This window comes from Dryobates pubescens, chromosome 7 (genome assembly GCF_014839835.1).
Source record: "Dryobates pubescens isolate bDryPub1 chromosome 7, bDryPub1.pri, whole genome shotgun sequence".
NCBI classification, from domain to species: domain Eukaryota; kingdom Metazoa; phylum Chordata; class Aves; order Piciformes; family Picidae; genus Dryobates; species Dryobates pubescens.
The window spans coordinates 9893220-9917284 of NC_071618.1; the positions used below are offsets into that span (position 1 = coordinate 9893220).

General features: G+C 38.0%; 1 protein-coding gene across 1 annotated transcript in view; it reads right to left on the reverse strand.

The window, feature by feature from the left end:
- The window catches only part of MYO16 (myosin XVI), a 331490-nt gene that overhangs the window by 131954 nt on the left and 175471 nt on the right, over positions 1-24065 (reverse strand). The gene's annotated exons all lie outside the window — the stretch shown is intronic.

The window sequence follows — 24065 nt, forward strand, 5'->3', positions numbered from 1 at the left end:
GGATTACTTTTTTTTTTTAAAGCAGCTGCTTGCTACTTGTCTCCTTTCCTGATAGTTATAGGCAAAAAGTTAAATTTTCTATTTGCTTATACTCAGACCAGTTTACCCATTTGAAATCACAGAGTCTTCTAAAGCTTCTGCACTGAGCTCAGAGTAGAAACAGAGCATATATCTTTAAAATAAATTAAAAAAATGAAGCAACACAAAAGTAAGCAGTTTTTTGGTCAGAGAAAGTATCAGAGACCAAAGGATATACTGTCGCAGAATTAAGCCAAATGACTGCTATAAAGATACAATTCAATTAAGAAAAAACACACGTGTAACAATTATTTACAATGTAAGAGGCATGAAATATTTAGCATGGTAAAGCTTCAGCTGGAGTATTCTGTGCATTTTTTGACATCCCATTTCAGAGAAATCAGGATCAGTTAGCGAAAATCAAAAGGAAAGCAATTAAAAGAACATATCAGAAAAATTCCTTAGAGCAAGAATGTTCCTTTAAATTACAGAAGACTGAGAAAAACAATGCAAAGAAGAAAAGTCCTACATTCCTTTGGGCCCAAAACCACAGACATGGAAATATCGCTACATTACACAGCCGACTCGAGGGACATGGAAGAATAGTGTGGCAGAGAATGAAACACATCCTACAGAAACAAGCCAGTTTCAAGAAGATGCAAAATATGAAGGTACCAAACTAAGATACGAAGACAATGTCCAACACTCACTTGTAGTTTTTGATACTGCATTCCTACTATTTGCAGAGGACAGCCAATGTGCTGGAAGGCAAGGCTGCACTTTACAGGTGAAGGAATGGGCTAACAGGCCCTACACACACAAAGTCCTGCAATTGGAAAGGAATAAGTCCTTTCAATGATACAGGCTGATGAGCTGGGGAGGAGCCCTGGTGGAAAGACCCTGGGGACCCCGAGAGCATTGATCTGGGCAGGAATCAGCAGTGAGCCCAGACAGCAGAAATGGCCAGCAGCATGTAAATCTGCATGACCAGATTTTCTAAGAGACTGGGAGCTATTTTCTCCTGCCCAGCTCTGACCTAACAGCTGATCTTGCTTGAAGCAAGTAACACACTAGGGACGTCCTGAAGTCCTTATCAAAAGTAACTATCCTATGACCCTATCAAACATTAAATTAATTTCTCATATATATCAGGAGTTTTTCTAACCTCATACAAAACTAGTAATTTTGGTTCCAGAAGAGCGGCAAACCAAGAAGAGGTAGGTCTCAAATTCCTGAGGATACTACCTTAACCTTTGAACAGTCCCAAAACCAAAAAACTGAACACAGCTCTTGGAGCCGTAAGATATATAAGGGCAAGTAAATTTTATGTAAGAATACATGCTGCTTAAAATCTGAGGAGATGTCTGTATTCTAAAAGTCAGAACAATCTTAAAAATCGGAGTCACACCTAAGAATGCATCAAAATAGGAAGACAATAGTTGAGCACTAATTAGGTGAGCAACCCTTTTTGGCAGTATATCGAGTAGCTAAAATAGCACAGTATGATTATTTTATGGGGGGGGAAATATTTTCTTACCTTGGAAATAAATATTTGGACACCAACTTCTAAATAGCCTTAAAAAAATAATTCTAGAAAAACTAAAAAGTTAATTGAAATTTTATTGAAAACTGATAATTATAATGTAATATCAGGAAATTCCCAGACACTTTGATCACCTTCTATGAACTAGAAACCCAAGAAAACATCTTTTAGGACTTATTTTTAATCTTAAAAATAACTTGAAAAATAGTATTATTGGGAAGTCCAAAGATTTCCACCAGTTATTTGAGAAAGAGCTGGGGCACAGGCCCCAAATCCTGAAGTTTTGGAAGACACCCCATGAGAGCTGTATCCAAATAACTGTCAGGATATGTGCTGTGACCATCACTAACATCTCCAAGCTAATTAATCTTGCTTGATTTTACATCTAGACAATAACCATTTTGTACCCATTTTGTACCTACTATGCAAAATTATTAATTCATGTGTCTAATAGGATGGCTGAAAATCACTCGGGGAGGGTAAGATTTTTGTTCCAGTAGGGTTCCAAGTAAAGGACTTCAGTCATTATATGAAGTGGGGAAAAAAGACAGAGGAGAAAGTCACTAAATAGGTTTTGCTTATCCCAAATATCATCCTGAGGAAGAAAATCAGAATTTTAAAGATTCAGGAATGATAAAATCATCTTCCTGGTAAGAACTGGGAACATGAATGCAAACACAGATAAAACAGTCCTGGCATCAGCTCACAAATCAGTTAAAAGTTTTCCTCTTTCTTTTGTGCAGCTGTTAAAATAGATTCTCAAAAAAACATGTCTGTTTGGACAGCAGATCCTGTCTTGATACGAAGAACAGGGCTAGATTTCTGCCTTTTCAAACCAAGGGCAAAGGAAAATATTATTTTTCTTTGTTTATATTAATTTAGTTAGTGGGGGGGAGGGGGAATATGAAAAGGAAAAAAATGCATAGGAGCTGAATATAACAATCTGTTCTTTTCTGAGATACCAGGGAAACTGGTTCCTGCAAGGAATTAAAATTTTTATGATGTGCCTTCTTCTTTTGATCCACGTGCTGATGTGTCACTCCTCTGCTACTAGCAGGACTTCTTTTAGCTAGGCCCTGGAAAAATAGAATAGTATCACCTCCTATTCTGTTATGATTGACCTCAGTATCTAATAGATTTATTTTGCTAAAAGCAGTTCAAGATTAGTGAGTAAAGAATTCACTTGATAGCAGCAAAGAATGGATTTAACTTAAATAACTAAATACAGGACTCTCCATTAACACTTAATTATGCAATGCAAGCCACTGGAGATCATGTTCTGAATAAAAATATATTGGTTTTGTCTATAAATCCCTTAATTTTATAAAAATGCTGTACAAATAAGATTCTTAGTATTCATTAACTAAGTCAAAATATCTATTAAAACTAAGATACTGACACTTTATAGAGGACAGAACTTAAAGAATGCCAAATCTGCGCCCCCCTCCCCCCCCCCCTTTTTTTTTATCATGTTGTTACTATATGGAAACCTGTCATGCATTAATTCTTCAAAACAATTTTTATTACAGCCTGGTCATAATTAGTATGTGTAATTAAAAGCAACACCCAAGTATCATCTCAGTGATAGGTTCCATAAAATGTTGCATCAGTTGTTGTAAAAATAAATACAGACCATGCACATCTTTACATCATATTTAGTGATTTCAGACCACTAGAACAACAAAAAAGATGTAAAGATGTGGGTTTTTTCTTGCCAGATTTACATATGCCATGAAGTAGAATGATTTAACACATCACAGTGTATTATCCTAATTCAGCAGAACATTTTTGTGTAGCTAACTTCCATTCTGTGCTTCATCCCACTGATTTTCATTGAAACTTAATACTGTGATAAATGTTAATAAAGAGCACAACTGGAAGTTGTAGGTTGAAACCTTGGGTTGAGCTTTGTTCACTATGGAAGGCAGATGAGACACTGAAATGAGACATGAGGCGATAAACAGTACTGGACTTCAAGCTTCCCTATTCATTGACTACATAATTCTTTGTCACATCATCTTATCAGACATTTACTTCTACACAGTATATGATACAGTGCCATACAGAGATTCCTGAGCCATACCTATATGAACATGTGTGGTATAGAAAGCACAGTAAGTGAGGCTAATTACCTCAAATGGACCACTACCCCAACACAGCTATGGTACTACCTTTTGCATATCACCCTCTAAGGGTGCTGCATTCCTCAATGAGTCACACAGACATAGCTTTTGCCTCTACTTGTCTCTACATAAAGCCAGTTTTAATGGATTTATTACAAAATTTTCATTAACTGATGCTTTGTTGCTAGAAAATTCTCAAGAGAGCCAATGTCACAGAAGGATAAAGCAGTATTTCATAATCAGGTTCCAGCTCTAAAACAATCAATATGCATGTTGTGGGTGTCATTTAATGTGACATTGTATTAAGAAGCATGGATTAACAATCTAAATCCCTTCCTTCCTCTTATTAATACTGCCCAATGAACCGCGTATCTGCACAATCATGTGAAAAGTGTGTGGCTTTTGCCTTTGCAGACCCCATCCCTCCTTCCCATCCAGCTCAGGGTACTAACCCTGATTAAGCACAATGGTTGTCACTGAAAATTCAGTGTTACCAGATCAAGCTAAGGTGGAAATTACAGTATCTCACATGTGCACTCATTCCATGCAGCCATTCATGAACCACTCTTCTTACAACTACATCAGCTTACTGCCCTCATAGTAAAGATTTGTAAAGTCTTTCTCTGACATACATAATAATAATAAAATATATGTTAGCTATTCCTGTGACTACTTGATCAATCCTAAGACTTAACTCAGGTATAACTAAGCATTGAACATCAGGAGTGTTTACCAGACTGAGAATGAATAGCCTCATCACTTTACATCTGTTTTTAAACATGTTTTCAAAATTGCTGGGATGAAGAGTATTGAACATATAAACCCAAGACTTTACCTTTCAGAAAATAAATTCCACTAATCTCGACTATATTTACGAAGTCACTGATTAAGAAATCACAACAAACATTTTTATTTCTTTAGATCTCTCATGTGAATATAAGAGGACAATGTATTCTTCTTAGTAAGGAAAATTTGCCTTGCACTTAGCACTGTTTGATGTGTAAACAGGAAGAAGACAAAGATAAAGCAAAACAGTTGACATCAATGAAGTAAACAACATTTACAGAACATGATAATGAATAGCTTCTGGCTTTTTTCTCTGAGGGAAAAGGAGAATATTTTACTGATTTTTTTGCCTTTGTCACCAGCTTTTAAACCTATTACAGTCTGGACATATTTTACAACCTTTGAACCATGTTATACAGTAGCATTGAGCTGGAAATACTGCTAACCATTTAAGTGCACAGGTTTCTGCTTATGACAATAAAGCACCAAACCTGACATCTCAAAAATAAGAATAACTTTGTTAATGTCAAGAGGTAAATTATCAGTATCAATCATATCAATAAATTAAATGCTATAGACAGATTTGGTGATAGTCAGAACACATCTCTCATTTTAATTTTTCTAAACTAAGAAAATCACAGGTTGAAGGACGTCTTTTGTGAACTGGTTTCAGAGAAAGAAACTTATATTAGCCTATGCATTGCTTAGTAATTAGTTTTGCCTTGACATCTGTCTGCGTAAGACAAAAAATCAAATAATTCTGTAAGTCTAACTGTACGTAAGCTTTTACAGACAGTGGATATACAAATATACTTAAATGGAAAACAAAGAAATGCAGCTTGGTCTTTATCCCCCAAATTATAAATGTCTTTGGGCTATACTCAGGTACACTTTTAGTTTTTAAATTATATTGATATTCCTGTGGAACAGGTTTAAATCAGAGACTCAAGCCTTCTGTTCCTAAAACTACATGAAAATGTAATTCTAGTATAATTAAAGAAAAAAAATGAATGCACAAGAGGAGTGACTCAAAATAGATTTTTTCACACCTCTGTTGACGTATAAAGAAACAATAAAGGCAATATACCTTCTAATGCTATTTCTCTGACTCACATCATTCAGACTTTTATAGTACAGAATCACTCAAGATTTTAATTCTGTGAATTATTGTATTACAAACATAATATTGAATATACATTGATGAAGAGTGTAATGATGATGATGGCGATGATGATAATAAACTAGCAAATACTGAGCATTGCTGAACTTGTAATGAAAGTAACCCAATCTGCATGCAAGTGCAAACTGGTCTGATTCAAGTCCTGAAATGCTTCAGAAATTGTGTTTGAACTTTGCTCCTACAGCCAAGAGTAATTTTATATTCCTGTGTTCAGACCTTGGCACTAGATGCCTGGTAGATGTCATTAAGTTTACAAGCCTCAAAGCATTTCTCCACCACATTTGCTACTTTTAAAAAGCTGAGTCATTACATAAAACTCACTGAGTTAAAAGCCACAGTATCTGATTTAAAGTATTTTGGGTACCTGCTTATAACATTCATCAATATCCAGTTAAAATGTTCATAATCTAATTCAAAATTATTTTGTATAACTGCTGATTGCATGGATCAGTTTTAGGTCAGCTGATAAATGAGAAGCCCTGTTCTTGTACATACAGGTATGGCCATGTGTATTCAGGTGTGTGTAGTAAACAAATGATTCTGAGCAATGACATTCCTTTTACATCCTTTAACTTTGTCCAAAAAAAGAAAATTAAGCTGCCCCACATCATTAAGCCACCCTAGTGACTTTTGAAATATTGTGAAATATACATTTTCACAGAAGAGCGAGATATTTTTAATAATTACTCATTAATCAATAACAATTATTTAGCTATTGCGGGCTAAGGAAGTCTCATACAATACAACAATACGAGTTGGTGCAGTACTTAACTTTACCCACTTGTTCTACCAAGCAAAAATGTTCTCCTTTCTACTTTAAATGGAGTAAATATATATCTTTATGTATGTATGTTACCTATCTGTCTATCTATCTACCTAGAAATCAACCATCTGCAACCATTAGTGGCCATGCCCTTAATGTAAGCAAAGGGACTTGCTTTTCAAACAGCCAGCACGCTACACAATGCTGAACACAGGGTTCAGTTATGGAGAATTTATGACTACTCTCCTATGCTGAGCAAGACCTGCCTCAACTTTCTGGTGTCCCAGGACCCATTTCTATCCCAAGTGTTTTCCAGAATTGCCGAAAATGAGAACAGGATGCAGGAATGTGTGTGTTTTTCTCACATTTCTTATTCCTCTCATTACAGTCATGGTGGATAAAAGCTCACAAATAGACTACTTCTGACATTCAATCTCCCATGGTATCTTCCACTGCCTCTCAAAGGCAGAAAGTACTGAAGACCCATATGCTCTATAGTCAACAAACCTGAAATAAACATCACAGGTTGCACATTGAGAACTTGATTGAAGGGCTGCAGGTTACTTATATGTGGAAATTACACTGACTTCACAGTGCATAAAAGGAATTGACCTACATAAATCACATGAATTTGCAGACTTACTTCAGTACTTTCATAGTTTATACATCCAAATAGGACAAAGAAACTCCCCATTGAGTCTTAGTGTGACTGTATTTACAGACAGATTGGCAGTTTGTGCAGCTTAGTTCTGTAGGCAAGCTAGGCTTGTATTCAAATACATAGTTTTCTAAATCCAATTAAAAGTCAAAAAAAAATGAGCACAGAACAAAGATGATAGCAGACTATATTACATCTCAAAGTAGCCCTTTTTTTCACCTAATACATGAGAAGCTGAAATGAAAAGAGATTGGAGAAGGTCATAATTGGATTTTATTTTTTTTAATAGGCTCCAGAATAAACTACGGAACAAGATAATTTGATAGGGCATTCCCATTTGTTCCAGTTTCAACTGACGATCAATCTGACTCCATAGCACATATTTTATTAGATGCTTCTCCATCCCTCTAAAGTTCTATCTGATTGAAGAGTCCTGTTTAAACAGGGAGTTACGTATGGATATATGGCACATATATATATATGTATCTATATATCTATCTCTATCTATCTATCTATCTATCTATCTATCAATCTATCTATCTATATGCAAAGGAGATTAAACTATAGTGGGAACATGATAGAAATAGGGAAAGGACCGCCGGTATGAAAAAGTACAGAAACACCACTAATAGTGAACCTGATTCCTCTAGCTGCACCTGAAACCAAAGACATGATTCTATATAAAAGCAAACACAAAGAAATAGTCAGAAATATTAGTACGAAAAATGTTCACTATCTATCAGTAGCACTTTTAATTCATCAGGATTTGGGACAGGAAAGTGCTAGAAAATAAAGCCCATGCAAACAATTATTTCAAAAGAAAAACATATCAAAGAAGTGCCATGTAGACTTTCTCTGTGTCACTCAAATTCAACACTACAAAATTGCAATGACATAGGACAGCCTCCAATTGTTTTCCAACAAATGGTTCCATTACATACATGATTTTCCTATTTGATAGTCCAATATTCATTTCTAATTTTTATTGTGGAAGGCCACAGATTTATAGGTTTTTACAAGTGATTAGCACTGTACTTAGTATTTGTAATCCTCATCTTGGGTGAACAAAACAGATCACAAAACTGGTGTCAGCATACTAAGGTCAAAATGTACACTGCAATTACTGTGTGTTTGATGCTAAGCTGCAACACCAGCTTGGTAAACTGATTTCCACCCATTTAATGATCCAGTTATGTTAAAATTTCATAAAGGTTAAACCAGATGCTGGAAAGTTCCAGCATTTGTTATAAGCCATAAATTACTCTTCTTTGTAATTGTGGCTACAAATTCAGTTTGCTTGTGAAATGGCATTTCTATGTTGGGCACTTCAGTGCCCTTTTCCATGATTTCAGTCAGCAGAAAATGTTGACTAAGTTTTTCATTTCAGAGGACTTTCTTGATTTGCACCTTTCCTTGAGCAAACTGGATTTAATACATAGAATACATAGAATAAACCAGGTTGGAAGAGACCTTCAAGATCATCGCGTCCAACCCATCAACCAATCCAACACCCCCCAAGCAACTAACCCACAGCACCAAGCACCCTGTCAAGTCTTCTCCTAAAAACCTCCAGTGATGGCGACTCCACCACCTCCCCAGGCAGCCCATTCCAATGTGCAATCACTCTTTCTGTATAGAACTTTTTTCTAACATCCAGCCTGAATCTCCCCTGGCGCAGCCTGAGACTGTGTCCTCTTGTTCTGGTACTGCTTGCCTGGGAGAAGAGACCAACATCCGTCTGTCTACAACCTCCCTTCAGGTAGTTGTAGAGAGTAATAAGGTCACCCCTGAGTCTCCTCTTCTCCAGGCTAAGCAACCCCAGCTCCCTCAGCCTCTCCTCGTAGGGCTTATGTTCCAAACCCCTCACCAACTTTGTTGCTCTTCTCTAACAAATTTTCTCATTCTCATTCCTACTATTCAAGAAATGTTGAAACTTTAAATCAGATAAGCAGAAGCCTTATTAGCATAGACAGGTCACAGACCAAAATCATAAAACCATTTAGATTGGAAAAGACCTTTAAGATGATTGAGGCCAAAATTACACAATAGGATGCACAGTACTTCTTGTATGTTTCTTCCCTGAAACTCTGAACTAGTCCCATTCAGTTCTCCCCCGTGTGTTTCATTTTCTGATCCAGAGTCTTTTTTGCAAAGATATGATAAAAATACAGATTTCCCTGATTAGATGGGCTAATATATGTGTGAAAATATATAAGCATTCCAACCTCCCCTTTACTATTTTACATCTGTTGGCTGCCAATCAAAAGCAACTTGAAACTATTGAGATGATATTTGAAACTATATTTGTTTACTTCTGATATCAACCACCATGTACTTAAGTTTCATATGATTCATGTTATACTGTACTAAGCTGCAGCAATAACAGTTTGTGCTGCAATTCCAAGAATGTGTCATATATTAACTGGAGATAGACAAGACCTAGAATAAAGAAGTTTCAAATAATCATCTGGGTGATGAGCAAGTCAGTACAAGATATTCCTGCACTGTTTTGTTCAGCATTATATTGCATAAAACAATTTTAGAAGCCAGACTGATGGAGCTGTGATCTTTAGGAACTGTATAAAACTGAGATCCTATCATCTTCTGGTCATTAGAAGTCAATTAACATGTTCAGAAGACTTTGATTACTGGTAAGCTTCAGAAAAAACTCAGTTTGAGCAGTTATATTTTAGCCACAAAAAAATTATGTGCAAATTCAGAGGGAATGAAAGGAAACTATGAATGACAGTAACTTGACAAAATCAGGTTTAACCTCAATGTAGTGGTCATTTTCAGTCATGACTGACAAAAGAATCATGGAAAGAAAAGTATGCTACACTTCGGGTTAGCCTTGCCTGAATTTCCCAGGGAGACCTGACTGCAGTAACTGTAAAGTTACTCCAATGCAGTGAAAAATACAAGGTAGCTCAAGCTGCTCAGTGAGAACAGTAAGTTCAAACAACGGTGAGAGATATCATCTCTCTTAGATGTAACACTGAGATGAGCTGGGTTCAATAACTAGGGCTTCCATAACCCAGTAACAATTTCTTATATGACCCATTCCTGACTGGAAATTCATCTACAGTAATTGCATCAGGATGATTCTATGAGTGACTTTTGAAATATAAATTGCAGAACTATATTATTGCTCTAGATTTATGCAAAATGGTTTCAGGAGCTGAATCCTCTGAATCTCCCCCCACATATGAGACAATTAGCATCCTAGTAAAGTGCAGAGACATATTTCATACTTAAACTAAAAGCCAAATGAGCTCCTCTACCACTTTTATAAGTGAATAATCACATCTATTTTTAAGCTAGGGTTTCTACAGCAATTTCATCCCTTGGAGCTACATCCATTTTCAGTCTGACATAAAATACTAGTGGGCTGCCTAAACTGTCAGCGCTTAATTCCTTCAACATAGGACCAAATTTAACCTCAGTATATACACAAATTCCACAGATCTATGAAGATTTGGGATTTTTTCCTAACAAAAGGTTGAACTTTGTCCAGACACTTTAAGGTGTAAGATACTGGTGAACAGAATTCAGAGCACATTGGAAAGCTATCTGATTTATGCTATATTTATTTTTGCACTTTCAAGCAGTGTATACCAAACTCATGTGTGTTAAAACTAAGATACATCTGCTCTGTCTTCAGTAAGTCTATAGATCCTAGTGCTCTTAATTATAAAGTTTGTTTCTTTCTCTTGGATTAAACAGATTGAATTCTTTTCTGCCTCCTACGCTTTATCTATCATGCCACACACAGATTATTCTCCTCTTATTTTCTGGATGTGTTTCTCTATAATGTTTACCCTAAAGGAAACAAGAAAGACAAAGCCTCTCTCCATCAAAGAAATAGCAAATGGTATCATGCCAAGTCTAATGAAGTAAATGTAATTTGGTGGATTAAAACTAAACATAAACAGTAAACTAACTAGACCTATTAAAAAAAAAAAAAGTCAAAGTCAAAGTGGTTTTATATGATCTGATGTAGTTTTGTGGGTTGTTTTTCTGTTCAGAACTGCTTACTGGCACCAAGAGAATGTAAATTACTACAGACTACACATTATCAGATATGTGAGCTCTTTTACAACAACGCAGAAATGCAAGGAGGGGTGCCTTGGCTCTACTGTCTGACTCTAAACATAAAATTTAGTCCTAAAACCCCACCTCCTTTGTTGATTTACACATAGTACACACTTTCGGCTTGTTAGAATAAGAATGGAGAGAAAAACAGTCCTTGAAAAGAGAGCTAATCTTAATGAATGATCTCTTTACCCCTGAGAGTCTGCCATCGGAGTGCCGTACATCCTTTGCCACTATTCAATCAATATGTATGAAGAATAATATAATGAAGAGGGGATTTTTAACATAAAAAGAAAGAAAATATGGGTTTCAGAGTTTCCAGCAAAGTCTCAGACTTATTTGATTACCTTTATTTTGTTAAATAAAAATTATGCTTGGAGTTCATGTGAATTAATGATTAGTAAACATCATTTCAACTACATTTTCTTAAAGGATCCTTGGGGAATAAAGCAGTAATGTCAAAAGCAGCTAATGTCAAAACTGGGATAAATTAAACATTAAAAATCCAAAGCTTTCAAGTACATAGATACATAGAATACATAGATACATAGAATAAACCAGGTTGGAAGAGACCTTCAAGATCATCGCGTCCAACCCATCAACCAATCCAACTCCGCCCAAGCAACTAACCCACGGCACCAAGCACCCCGTCAAGTCTTCTCCTAAAAACCTCCAGCGATGGCGACTCCACCACCTCCCCAGGCAGCCCATTCCAATGTGCAATCACTCTTTCTGTATAGAACTTTTTTCTAACATCCAGCCTGTATCTCCCCTGGCGCAGCCTGAGACTGTGTCCTCTTGTTCTGGTACTGCTTGCCTGGGAGAAGAGACCAACATCCGTCTGTCTACAACCTCCCTTCAGGTAGTTGTAGAGAGTAATAAGGTCACCCCTGAGTCTCCTCTTCTCCAGGCTAAGCAACCCCAGCTCCCTCAGCCTCTCCTCGTAGGGCTTATGTTCCAAACCCCTCACCAACTTTGTTGCTCTTCTCTGGACTCGTTCCAGCAAGTCAACCTCCTTCCTAAACTGAGGGGCCCAGAACTGGACACAGTACTCGAGGTGCGGCCTAACCAGTGCAGTGTACAGGGGCAGAATGACCTCCCTGCTCCTGCTGGCCACACTGTTCCTGATGCAGGCCAGGATGCCATTGGCCCTCTTAGCTGCCTGGGCACACTGCAGGCTCATGTTCAGTCTACCGTCGACCAGCACCCCCAGGTCCCTCTCAGCCTGACTGCTCTCCAGCCACTCTGACCCCAGCCTGTAGCTCTGCATGGGGTTGCTGTGGCCAATGTGCAGAACCCGGCACTTGGATGTGTTAAATCTCATGCCGTTGGACTCTGCCCATCTGCCCAGCCTGTCGAGGTCCCTCTGCAGAGCCTCTCTACCCTCCAGCAGATCAACTCCTGCCCCCAGCTTGGTGTCATCAGCAAATTTACTGATGATGGACTCGATGCCCTCGTCCAGATCATCAATAAAGATGTTAAAGAGCAAGGGGCCCAGTACTGATCCCTGGGGCACACCACTGGTGACTGGCTGCCAGCTGGATGTGGCACCATTCACTACCACTCTCTGGGCTCGGCCCTCCAGCCAGTTCCTAACCCATCTCAGTGTGCTCCCATCCAAGCCATGGGCTGACAGCTTGGCCAGGAGTTTGCTATGGGGAACGGTGTCAAAGGCCTTGCTGAGGTCCAGGTAGACTACATCCACAGGCCTCCCCACATCCACCAGGCGGGTCACCTGATCATAGAAGGAGATCAGGTTGGTCAGGCAGGACCTGCCCTTCCTAAACCCATGCTGGCTGGGCCTGATCCCTTGGCCATCCTCTAAGTGTTGCGTGATTGCACTCAGGATGACCTGCTCCATAATCTTTCCTGGCACTGAGGTCAGGCTGACAGGCCTGTAATTCCCTGGCTCATCCAACCGGCCCTTCTTGTGGATGGGTACCACGTTGGCCAGCTTCCAGTCATCTGGGATCTCTCCAGTGAGCCAGGACTGATGAAAAATAATGGAGAGTGGCTTGGCCAGCTCATCTGCCAGCTCTCTCAGCACCCTAGGATGGATCCCATCTGGTCCCATGGACTTGTGGGGGTCCAAGCTGCTGAGGAGAGCTCCTATCACTTGCTCATGGAACACAGGGAAACCATGCAGCTCCCTGGCTCCCTCTGCCAGTTCTGCAGGCCAGCTGTCTGGTAGACGTTCTTTCCAGCTAGTAAAAACTGAGGTAAAGAAGGTGTTAAGTACCTCTGCCTTTTCCTCATCCTGTGTTACAACATTTCCTTCCATGTCAACCAAGGAGTGGAGGTTGTCCCTGCCCTTCCTCTTGCTATTAATATATTTATAGAAGGACTTTTTGTTGTCCTTCACATCAGAGGCCAGTTTAAGTTCCAAATATGCTTTTGCCTCCCTAATTTTCCTCCTACAAGTAGAAAAATATTGCTTTGGATATCTTGACATGTAATTAGAAAGCAAGTGTGCAGGTGTGCATGCAACTAACCCTGATTTCAGGATGAGCCCCTCAAAACAATTAACACAGTTACTGAAAACAAATGTTGTGAAATGAGTAAATAACAGACATACACCTTAGCCATGAGGTGTAGGTATCCACAAATAGAAAAATATCCACTTAATTTGCAAAATAAAGCAGATGACATACGTTTTTTTGGCCTTGGTTTGAAAACTTAAATGTGATCCTGATTATATCTTCTGTAGTTGTAATGCCAATCTCCTAGTAATGCATCTTGCAGGATACAACCATTCAAAAATATCTCACAAAAAGAGGGAATTTAAGATAGAGGAAATATTGTCAATTTTCAGAAAGATACTGTATAACAATAATAACAATAATAACAAACAACTTCAATATTGACACTATTGTTATCTATTTCCTGAATATTAAAGTACATGGTGATGATCTTAGGGAGGAAGTTCTAATCTACATGGTCCAGCTATTGTATCTGCTCTGTTAAAAAATTACTGCACTTTTTTTTTTTTAGTTCCACTGTTAGGCTAATCTCCGCTGGCCAGATCTGAGGCTGCCCTTCCCCCCAGCCTTGGGCCTAGCCAGGACCAAAAGGCTGTGAGACAGCTCCCCCATTACCAGGTAGCGGCGAGGGAAGAAAGAAGAAGTGCCAGACCCCGCAGGTAGCTTTTGTAGGGAGCAGAGCAGGACATTATGGGATGAAATATGCAGCTTCCTGTGTCCACCCACTGGGCTGGACCCTTTCAGGACACAGGAGGTGTTTCTCATGTGGGCACAGCAAGGGGCACCTGGCTCAAACTGCTACAACGCCCATAGGCTGCATACAGTTCCATCTAATTTTCATATTTCTGAGACAGAAATATGAGAGACTAAGCCTAAATGCTAGTTGAACAGAAGTGATGTACATGTATAAGAAAAATGAGATGATTAGACCACAGTGTAACACTTCAAAAATTAATTACTGGATGTAAAAACCATCCCAATTTAGTTACACTTGCTCTATTTTCCCATATATCTGAAAACACACTTTGCAAAACTTTATATTTGCATTGGATAGCATTTGTTCTGGTTAACCAGTATCACTAAAAAGCATGAAGATGTATCCTAATACAGCACATAATATTTTTTGTGGTGTACATCATCCACAAGACTAAGTTAGTGATTTTTAATAACAAATCATATGCACCAGCCTTTTACTGGTCTTCCTTCTCAACTCCTCCTTTGAAGTGTAAAGAACAACTCTGATGCTTAAAGATCATGCTCCAAGAGATTAATGGAGCATGAATTTCAAAGAAAGAATAGGCCAAGAAAAGGAGACCTTAGAAAAATAATATATTCATTTTGGTTCGATTTCTGATCATTCTGTGAAGGAAAAAGAATAAACTTATTGAATAATCTCACAAACCCTCTGTACTGAAAAAAAAACACAACAAAACAGCATGAATGAGAGACTGTGGAAAACTGGAGAAAGTAAGAGTACAGGGGTAAAGACTATTACCAGAAGAAAAAGGGACAGTTACCAGTTGAAATAAGTGAGCAGGATAGAACACATTAAAGAAAACTATGTTACAATGTGAAAGCATGTTTTTCTGGAATATGCATATTTTACACATGCAAAACACACACACACACACAAAATCAGTGAAAATATTCAGACACCAGTAAATACAGGATAAAGGAGAAAAGACTACATGTATGCAGCAAAAGTAAACAAAATAAAACAAAGAAGCAAAGAGATGATGTGGGGGGAAGACAATTCTTTCTATGCTAAAATCATTCCAGGTTACACAGATACAAAACTCACTGAAGCAAGTTTAAACCTGCTCCCAAATCTCAGACAATTGTGTCTTCTTCTCTCCCCAATACCTTCCTAAAAAAATAGTACTAATGGTTGTGAATCATGTTTTCACACTAGTATTGTATGAGGATAGATAAGAAACAAACATTCATAGTTAAAATCTTTTCACTAGGCAGCGGAAATACAAGTAAATCATATCAGAAAAATGTAAACTGATGGAAGCCTATCATTTTTATGTTATTTATTACCATACAGTTAAAAACAAACCAAAACAATAACCAAATCAACAAATCCAAAGTATTTTCACTTTTACTTTTGGCTTCACCTATTCATATTTATTTATGTACTAAAATAAAATCCAGTAAAATTAACTGAGATTTCACTCCCTCAGTTTTTGAAATCAGTGTGTGAAACTTCATATGTATATTCAGGAAGTTTTTCAAGTGTGCTTGATAAGTTGTTATACACCAATGGTCCTGTGGTGTCTGGGTATGCTAAATATACACAGCTTATGCTACGCATATCACTGTATTGTCTTTTAAGTGTTGATGTATTCAAATCGCAACCTTTTTGGAGAAAAGGAGTGCGCTGCGTGGAATCAAGTGAGGACAGGAAAACTTGTGTAGAAACAGAAAAACAGATTTACTTGTTCAAACATAACTTGAATGTTTGATTTCAATTTAAAAGACCTTTGGAAGGGAAGAGAGAGCATGGAAGAAGCAGAGAAATAAAAAAAAGTTGAGCATGACCATTTGATGACTATGTATGTGCATGTACACATAAATTCAATATAGAATAGAATAGAATAGAATAGAATAGAATAGAATAGAACAGAATTAACCAGGTTGGAAAAGACCTTCAAGATCATCAAGTCCAACCCAGCATCCAACACCATCTGATCAACTGAACCATGGCACCCATCGCATGCAGTGCTTGTGCTAACACCAAGTATAGGCGTAATTCCAGCTTCACACTTTCCATAGGCTGAAGCCCAATCGGAAACCTCCAACCCTGCAGCCCCGCCTGCTGCTGTGTCCGATGGGAAACCTCTGAGCCCACCTATCGGGAACCGTTGCCCTGCCCAGCCATGCGAGCCGACTCCGAGGGCCGCTACTAGCCCTGCTGGCCCCAGGGGCCGACCCCCCAGGACTCCACCCTATCGCCTGGAGGGAGCCAGCCGAGTCCTGAAAGAAACTTGCTTACCAGCTAAGCCCAGGTTCCAATTCCCTCTCCACTGCTGCAGAGAGAGGAGACAGCCACCCAGCGCCGCTGTCCAGACCAGCCCAGGAACCAGTCCCGCGACAGTAGCCTGCCGGAACTCAACCTTGCCACAAACAACAGCTACAAAGTATCTTCCACATGCTTTCCATCCAGTAGCTCTCACTTTAAACTATCCGCTTCTCGCAGAGTAATCCCTGACGCACAGAAACCGCGCTGTACATAGCTAGAAGCCGCCTGCATCCCGTTGAGTCACCATCTAGTGGCCAAGCGGCGGAACTGCACCCCTCATTATATAAATATAGAAACAATTCTGTAAATAGTCCAATTGAGTTCTAATCATAATACTAAGCCACTTATGGAATGTATTTCACGAACGTGCACTAGAACACATATATAAAACAGTGATTCACCAATTATTAGTAATTTTATAATAAAAATATTTTAATAATTCATATTTCATATTCATAAATTTAATAACCTCTTAATCACAATCCCTCAGATGTTATGCAAAATGTTTACAAACAGAAAAAAAAAAGGCAAAAAACCAAACCAAACCAAAAACAAAAGAAAGAACAATAATTCCGTTTTCTCAGATAAGAAATTAAATTTACCTTGGATACTCAAAGAACTTTTTTCTCAGAGTGCACCAGAGTTACTTTTGGTAAACTAAAACTTCTGGAATAATTCCAGTAAAGAATTAAAAAAAAAAAAAAAATCTACTCAGCATTCATGACAAAAGAAATACGTTGGAGGTGATAAATTTCAGGCACTGTATTTAAGAATCACCCAGAGTCACCCAGTCTTTAGAATTCGGTATCCACGGTAAAAAATCAAGCACATTACTAATTTTTCAGAATCTTGATTCAGCCTTAGTTAGAGTTGTCAATGCTAAATGCAAGAAAATGAACATAAAGTAGTAATGAATGGTAAGTTATCTACGTGATTCAATGCACAGTAAAAAGAGAAAGGAAAAAGTGGGTAACCGACTGAGGTTTTTATTCTTCTTCACTTACCATCTTCACCAAGAGCTTAAAAGCCAACAGATCCATGGTAAAATAGTCTTAGGCATGACAGACAAACTATGTGTGAATCATTAGCTTAACAGTTGCCACAGGAGCTGCCATGTATTAAGTAAAAGTTTACAGACAACATGCTAAAGAAAATACACATATTGAAGAAAACATACATATGTAAATGAGAGCAATTAATAGAGACTGTTGAAGATTTAGCTAGTTATTGATAATGTGGAAAAAACCCATGTTTCTTAACTCTCATTAAAAATTGATGAAGGATCTTTAATGTTTGTGAAGATACCTTGAATGCTTTCTACCCCCTCATCATCTAGATGTCTGAGCTGTGAAAGGGACCACCCTTGTTTCAGGAGGGGCTTCTGAACTGAGGCATTGGGCCTTGGTACTGGCCTGAGCTGGGGTCAGTCATGCCTGTGCTTGGACATGGATTCCTCTGACTGCCCAATGTGTGCCAATATCCTGGCCTGGCACTGGCCCTTTCAAGACCTCCAAGGCTGTGTTTCACCCCAGTGACCACCCCTAGACCCCTGCTGGGTGCTGTAGGGATGCGCTAGGAGGGCGAAAGCCCTGAAAAGCCCATAGCAACTGTTTACACTAGCCTTCACCTCCACTCTCCCATCTCCTCTGCCTGAATGGGACAAACTTGTTCCAGCTTCTCTCTGGGCATTATGCATAACTGCCTAAATTCTGCAAATGGAACTGGAAACTCACAAATCAAAACAGCCCCAGAAAAACTCTTGCTAACATTTGAGAATTCTTTCAAAGTTCAAAAGTCTCATCCAGTATGATTTCCTGGTCTTCACACAAGAATTAGGAAGAGGTTTCAGTCAAGAAGAATTCAGCTGCAGAGATGATAAGCCTAGTATCTCCTACCACAACTTTTCTCTCCTCCTATGCCCATACATCCCACAAAGGAAAAGTGAAGTACAGCTGAGGAACCTCTGACTCTGATCTTTACCATCCTCCTAATTTAAAATACAATGAATGACACTTTCCTGATTGCCTGGAACATTATTCTGTCAGCAGGGTTTTAAAACAAAGTGGATCCTCAATAGTGACGTTCACAGAGCATTAACATTAGACTTTTTTGGGGTGAGACTAAGAATTCTGATACAACTAACTTAAGTTTCAGCACAAAAAGTCTAATGGCAGTTTGATAAAGTGATGTAACTTGGCATTTTGCATAGAAACCTATTCAAGCAGGACCATCACCCATTGGAAAAATCTGATGTAACTCCTCTAGATCTAGTTATTGCATTCACAGTATTTAAGTATAACCAATTTTCTAAGACAATTCTAACATTTGTTCAGCATTTCCTCTAGTCATCAGACACAGATATCAGCAACAGGTAATCTGTAAAGCAAATATAAAACCCAACTTTCTCTATGAATTTAACTTGCATCATTAGACTGCCATAACTGTGTTTGCAGATGAATGCCATGGGTGTGGTAAACTGTCATTTTCAAAGCTGATGTTTCTTTCTGATGTATTTTATATGAGAAAATAATCAAAAAAAAAAAAAAAGGGGAAAAAAAGGAAGGAAAGAAAAATGGCATTCAAAGATAAGAGCAAAGAAAAGAAAGAGACAGGGCATGTGAAGAGGTAGTGTCATCCTGGCTTTAGATCTACAGCAGTTAGAAAACAAAGAAACTGCTTCCTAAGTCTGTTGAATTGGGGAAAGTTGTGGTAACTGGCCACTCAGTCTGGAAGACTCATCTTGAGCTCTTGTATCTAAGGGAAAAGAAGAGTGGGAATCAGTATGGATGGTAAGTATGGATGGTACTAGAATAATCACCATTTTCAACAGATTGCATTAGTTCTTATTATAAAAGATGACATACAAAATAAGATACAAGACCGCACTTAGTGCCTCTGAAAATTGTCCACTGGGATCTTTTCTATACCATTCACTTTCCTGAACTGTAATTTTTAAGTCCTTTCTGAAGACCAACTTCCTAATTGAGAGTGAGGAATGATTTCCTCAGTGATCAAGCAAAGAGGTTCTGATCAGCTTAGACTTCAATGACAAATTTAATCACTTCACTAAAATTGCTACCTTATACATTAAATGGAAAGACACTGAAGAGGGCACCTGCCTAGAGAAACTGTAAAAGCAAATACAACATTTCTGTGAACTCATCTACAGCTGTGTGAAAGAAGCAGCATAATTAGAAAGCACACCCTGCAGTTCAGCTCATTCTTCTATGGGAGGGAGAACAGTTTTACATATCTGGCAACAGCAGTCTGACACATGCAAACACAAAACACACTCCCTGACCACAGTCCAGCTTCTGCATCTCAACATTTTCCCAAGATAGAAGTTGTTTACTTTTACACATACGGCTTATTTAGAAGCAGTATATTTCAACCTACAAATGTTGGGTGACAGAGATCTGACTTCACAGGGGAGAACTAAAAGAAACATTTTTCAGAATCACCCTGCAATACTGAGAGCATTGTACCAGCTTGCCTAGACTACCAAAGGCTCTAAGAGTACAACTCATTAGCAACCTTGTTAAACTGAATATGATGACATCAAGATGAACAGCTGCCAAATCCACCCTGGTTTCTAAAATAATTTTCTGTAGATAAGTAGCCTTAAGCTATACTTCTAATATAGATATACACAAATGTAATTACATGATTTTTAATGACAGCATGTTTGAGTTTCTTCCATATACGTATTACATGAATACACACAATCACAGAATGATTGGGGTTGGAAGGGACTTCTGGAGATCATAGAGTAAAACTTCCCTGCTATAGCAGGTTCCCCTAGAGCAGGTAAATAGATTCTTATATCAATTTTAATATAAAGCAATTGGCCCAAAATAATAAAAAGAGGTCTTTCCACTTTTTTCTTCTTGAAGGTTTTCTCCAAAATTCTTCTTGTCTTTCTGATCTCTCCTTTTATACCTTTTCTTCACCAGAGCTGAAGATCATTTAAAGCTGATTAATCATAATTGTCACCTCTCTTCTTTGGTCTGTCTTTGGGTGCAAAATTCATCACTAAGGTAGTGTAACTATGAGGCTAAACTTCATGTGCTAGAAAAGTTAGTACATGCTCTCAGTATAAGCCTAAACTTCACAGGCCAGAAAAGCAGTGCTTACTGTAATGGACTGTATCTGCACCCCATAAATAAATAAATATTTTTAAAAATCAAGAGCAACTTAAGAATATAACATAAATCTCTAATCTCTCTGTATTACACATTATCAAGATAAAGTTTTACAATTCTTTTGAAATACATCAAGTTAATACAAATTTTTGAAATTTCAATCAAAGTTCTGTTGATAACAATCAGTTTCTGAATGTAACCAACACATGGGAGTAGCTGTTGTCAATCAAAATGCCTCAACTTGCCTTTCTGAGACTCTCTCTCCGTTACTGACATGCTTCCCAGGCTTAATCTTGAAAAATTATCCTACCTTACAGGAATTGCTTCTCTCTTTACTCATCAAGATCCACATACAGATGTGGTGGAAGATGTATTCATTTGAAACCCTCTCTACATAGATTTAAACAGCTTGCTACTTTAAGATCCTAGTTATATATATAGCTTCAATAAAAAGTGGACAGCTATTTGTCTTTGGACAATGCCCTAGTAGTCATACTTGCAAGAACATACATTCATGTTTTTGAGCTCAAGCTCCCTCTTAGGATGGCACCAAACACCACAGAATTACAGCCTAACAAATCCTTCTACACATTGGGGCGAAACCCTAACCTTACTGAAACTCTCACTGACTCCAAAGGGGAGGGATTTCCCCTTTTAGTTACTTACATTAACTCTTCATCCAGGACTATACACTGCTTAATACACAAACTACCTCTTATCTTTTACATCATCAAGTCTAACAATAATCACTATTGACAATACTACTCTGACTCTTTAGCGTACTTTTATTTAGCATGAGAATAAATAATCTGTGTTATGTCTCATTTCTCATATTGCAATGGCTTAAGCAAACAATCAAAAAAACCAATAGGGGTATCTTGTGATTTTAATGTTTGTTATTTACTAAAATTGTTTAATCCTCTACATAAAAGTATGATATTAAACCATGCAAAGAAAAATTATCCAAAAAACCACAATTGGGCATGCACCTTCTATGCTTTCAAAAGGGATGTTATCTAATTAATTTTACCATTGGAGTCAAGATTACACTTGCTTAAAGAAAACATGACAAATTCACATATTGATGTTAGCAGAATGATATGATCTCATCAAAATTTGGCTAATCCAGAAATCACCAATTTATAATAGCAGCCAAAGCCTCCTTCATGTATGACTTCGATGCAATAGAAATTCAACTCCAGTTTATCAACCAAGAGAAATCACTGAACTACTCACTCAGGAGGCTAGGGTCAGAAATACTTGGCCCAAACTCTCAATAATGCAAGATACAATCTACTGCATGTAGCCCAAGCAAAATTTTATTGATTAAAGCAACTTTATGCAAATAGTCAACAATAAATTGCTTCTAAGACTTTGGCACTGCAATGTTCAGGCATCTATTTAGAAATGCTGGTTTGTTCTATTTGGATAGTTATCAGATATCAGATAAGGCTTTGTTCATGTGAACCCAATTATTCAGGTTTTTGCTAAGTTCTTTCTTGTTGGAGCTTCTTGCAAAGTTATTTCAAACTACTTCATTTTCTGAACAACCTGAGTGACTCCAAACAACTTTTGCTAGAAGAGGAATAAATTAATGATTAGGAACTCAGAATCCTTTTGGTCTTGAAATATTCAAAGGATTTAAAATATAGAATTTAACTCTTCCCCCTCTCACTTTGAAGTGGGCTGTTTTTAGTAAAGCAACTTAGCCTCAGGTTTCTTCAGTGCTAATGCATTACATATTCTTTATAGCAGCTGAAGCCCTAACACCTTAAAACATTACCAAACAACAGCAGTCTGAAGGCTTGTGTTTAAGAAAAAAATCAGAATAAAGTAATTTTTGTTTGCAAAAATTACTGTGATATCTTTCTACTTACAGGCCTCTAATCTGGAACTACTACTTCATTCAAATACTACCCAGAGTGCAAGATAGAAAAGTTGAGGGGAAAAGTCTGTGAAAAACTCAAAATACTCATTTTACATAATTTCAATTACTATTGGTATTTTTACAGTTACTTACTATACTCATTATTAATTTCACAAATTTAAGAGAAGATCATTAATGCCAAATAGGAAGCTGTATGGGCTTCTCTCATTTCAGTGGTACTTCTTAGGAAAGACTGAGGAAAGGCAGGCAAATGAGCTAAATCAGGAATATTTTTTTCATTCCAAAAGAATTTGAATGAATAAATTTTGAGATACTCCAAAAATTTCCTGAAAACCCCAAGACTTCCACTTAGATTAAACATCTTGATTTCATTTAGCCTCAGACACATAATATGTAGGTGTTTATATACAGCTCTGTAGTGGTTTGAGCCTTAATTGGGAGTTAAGAGCTCAGATGGGGGCAAGGCTGAGAATCTCCCCTGCTCCCCCCTGTTAACAGAGAGGGGAAAAAAAAAAGGAAAGGGAAGGAGCAAATCCACCTAGCAATAATTTGGAGTCAGGCTGGAAGCAGAGAGGTAAAGAGTTTTCTTTAAACAATATATATATATAAAAAACACAATAACAGGTAAGGTTCACAAGGGCAAGGAACAAGGATGGATGTGGGGGGGTGGGAAACCAAGAATACAAAACCAGTCTCTCTCTCTGAAGAGGTGCGGAGGCAACAGGGAGAAGGATCAGGCCCAACCACGTGGCAGAAGAGCAGGAAGGCAGCTGCAGTAGCTCTCATCCAGGAGAGACAGGAGCCAAAAGGAGGCTTAATGGCTGCAATGTCCTGCTTTTTATACCCTAGCTGGACAGGAAGGGGGGAGTGGAACAGACTCAGTTTTCCAGGGGGAAAACGCCCTGCAGGGAGGGCAAAGCACTCGCAAGCCCTCCATCCTGTTTTGTTTTTTTCCAGGATGGGCGTTAACCCACCACAAGCTCTTTATATTTTAAGCTCTTACTATCAAAAGGGATGTTATCAACAGAGTTTTGGAAGCTCCAAATGTGGTTCAGTTCATTCTGAAGCACACATCTACATGTAGCTCAATAGAGACCTGAGTAGGGACTCCATTTCATTTGATTGCAAATGGGAGCTAAGACATGTGAAGACAAACACAAAAACCTCATTTTAGGTGTTGGATGCTATTCTTAGCCTCAAAGTAGTCAAAATTTTCTTTCTGTTTTTCTTAACAATATGAACTAAACATCAAAATGAAAAGATAAGTATCAGTTACGTATCGTGATATTTCATAAAAATGGACAAAGTCCATAAGAAAACTCTTATTTTCATAAAACAGTTGTCCCAAAGACAAAATGTTTCACCAG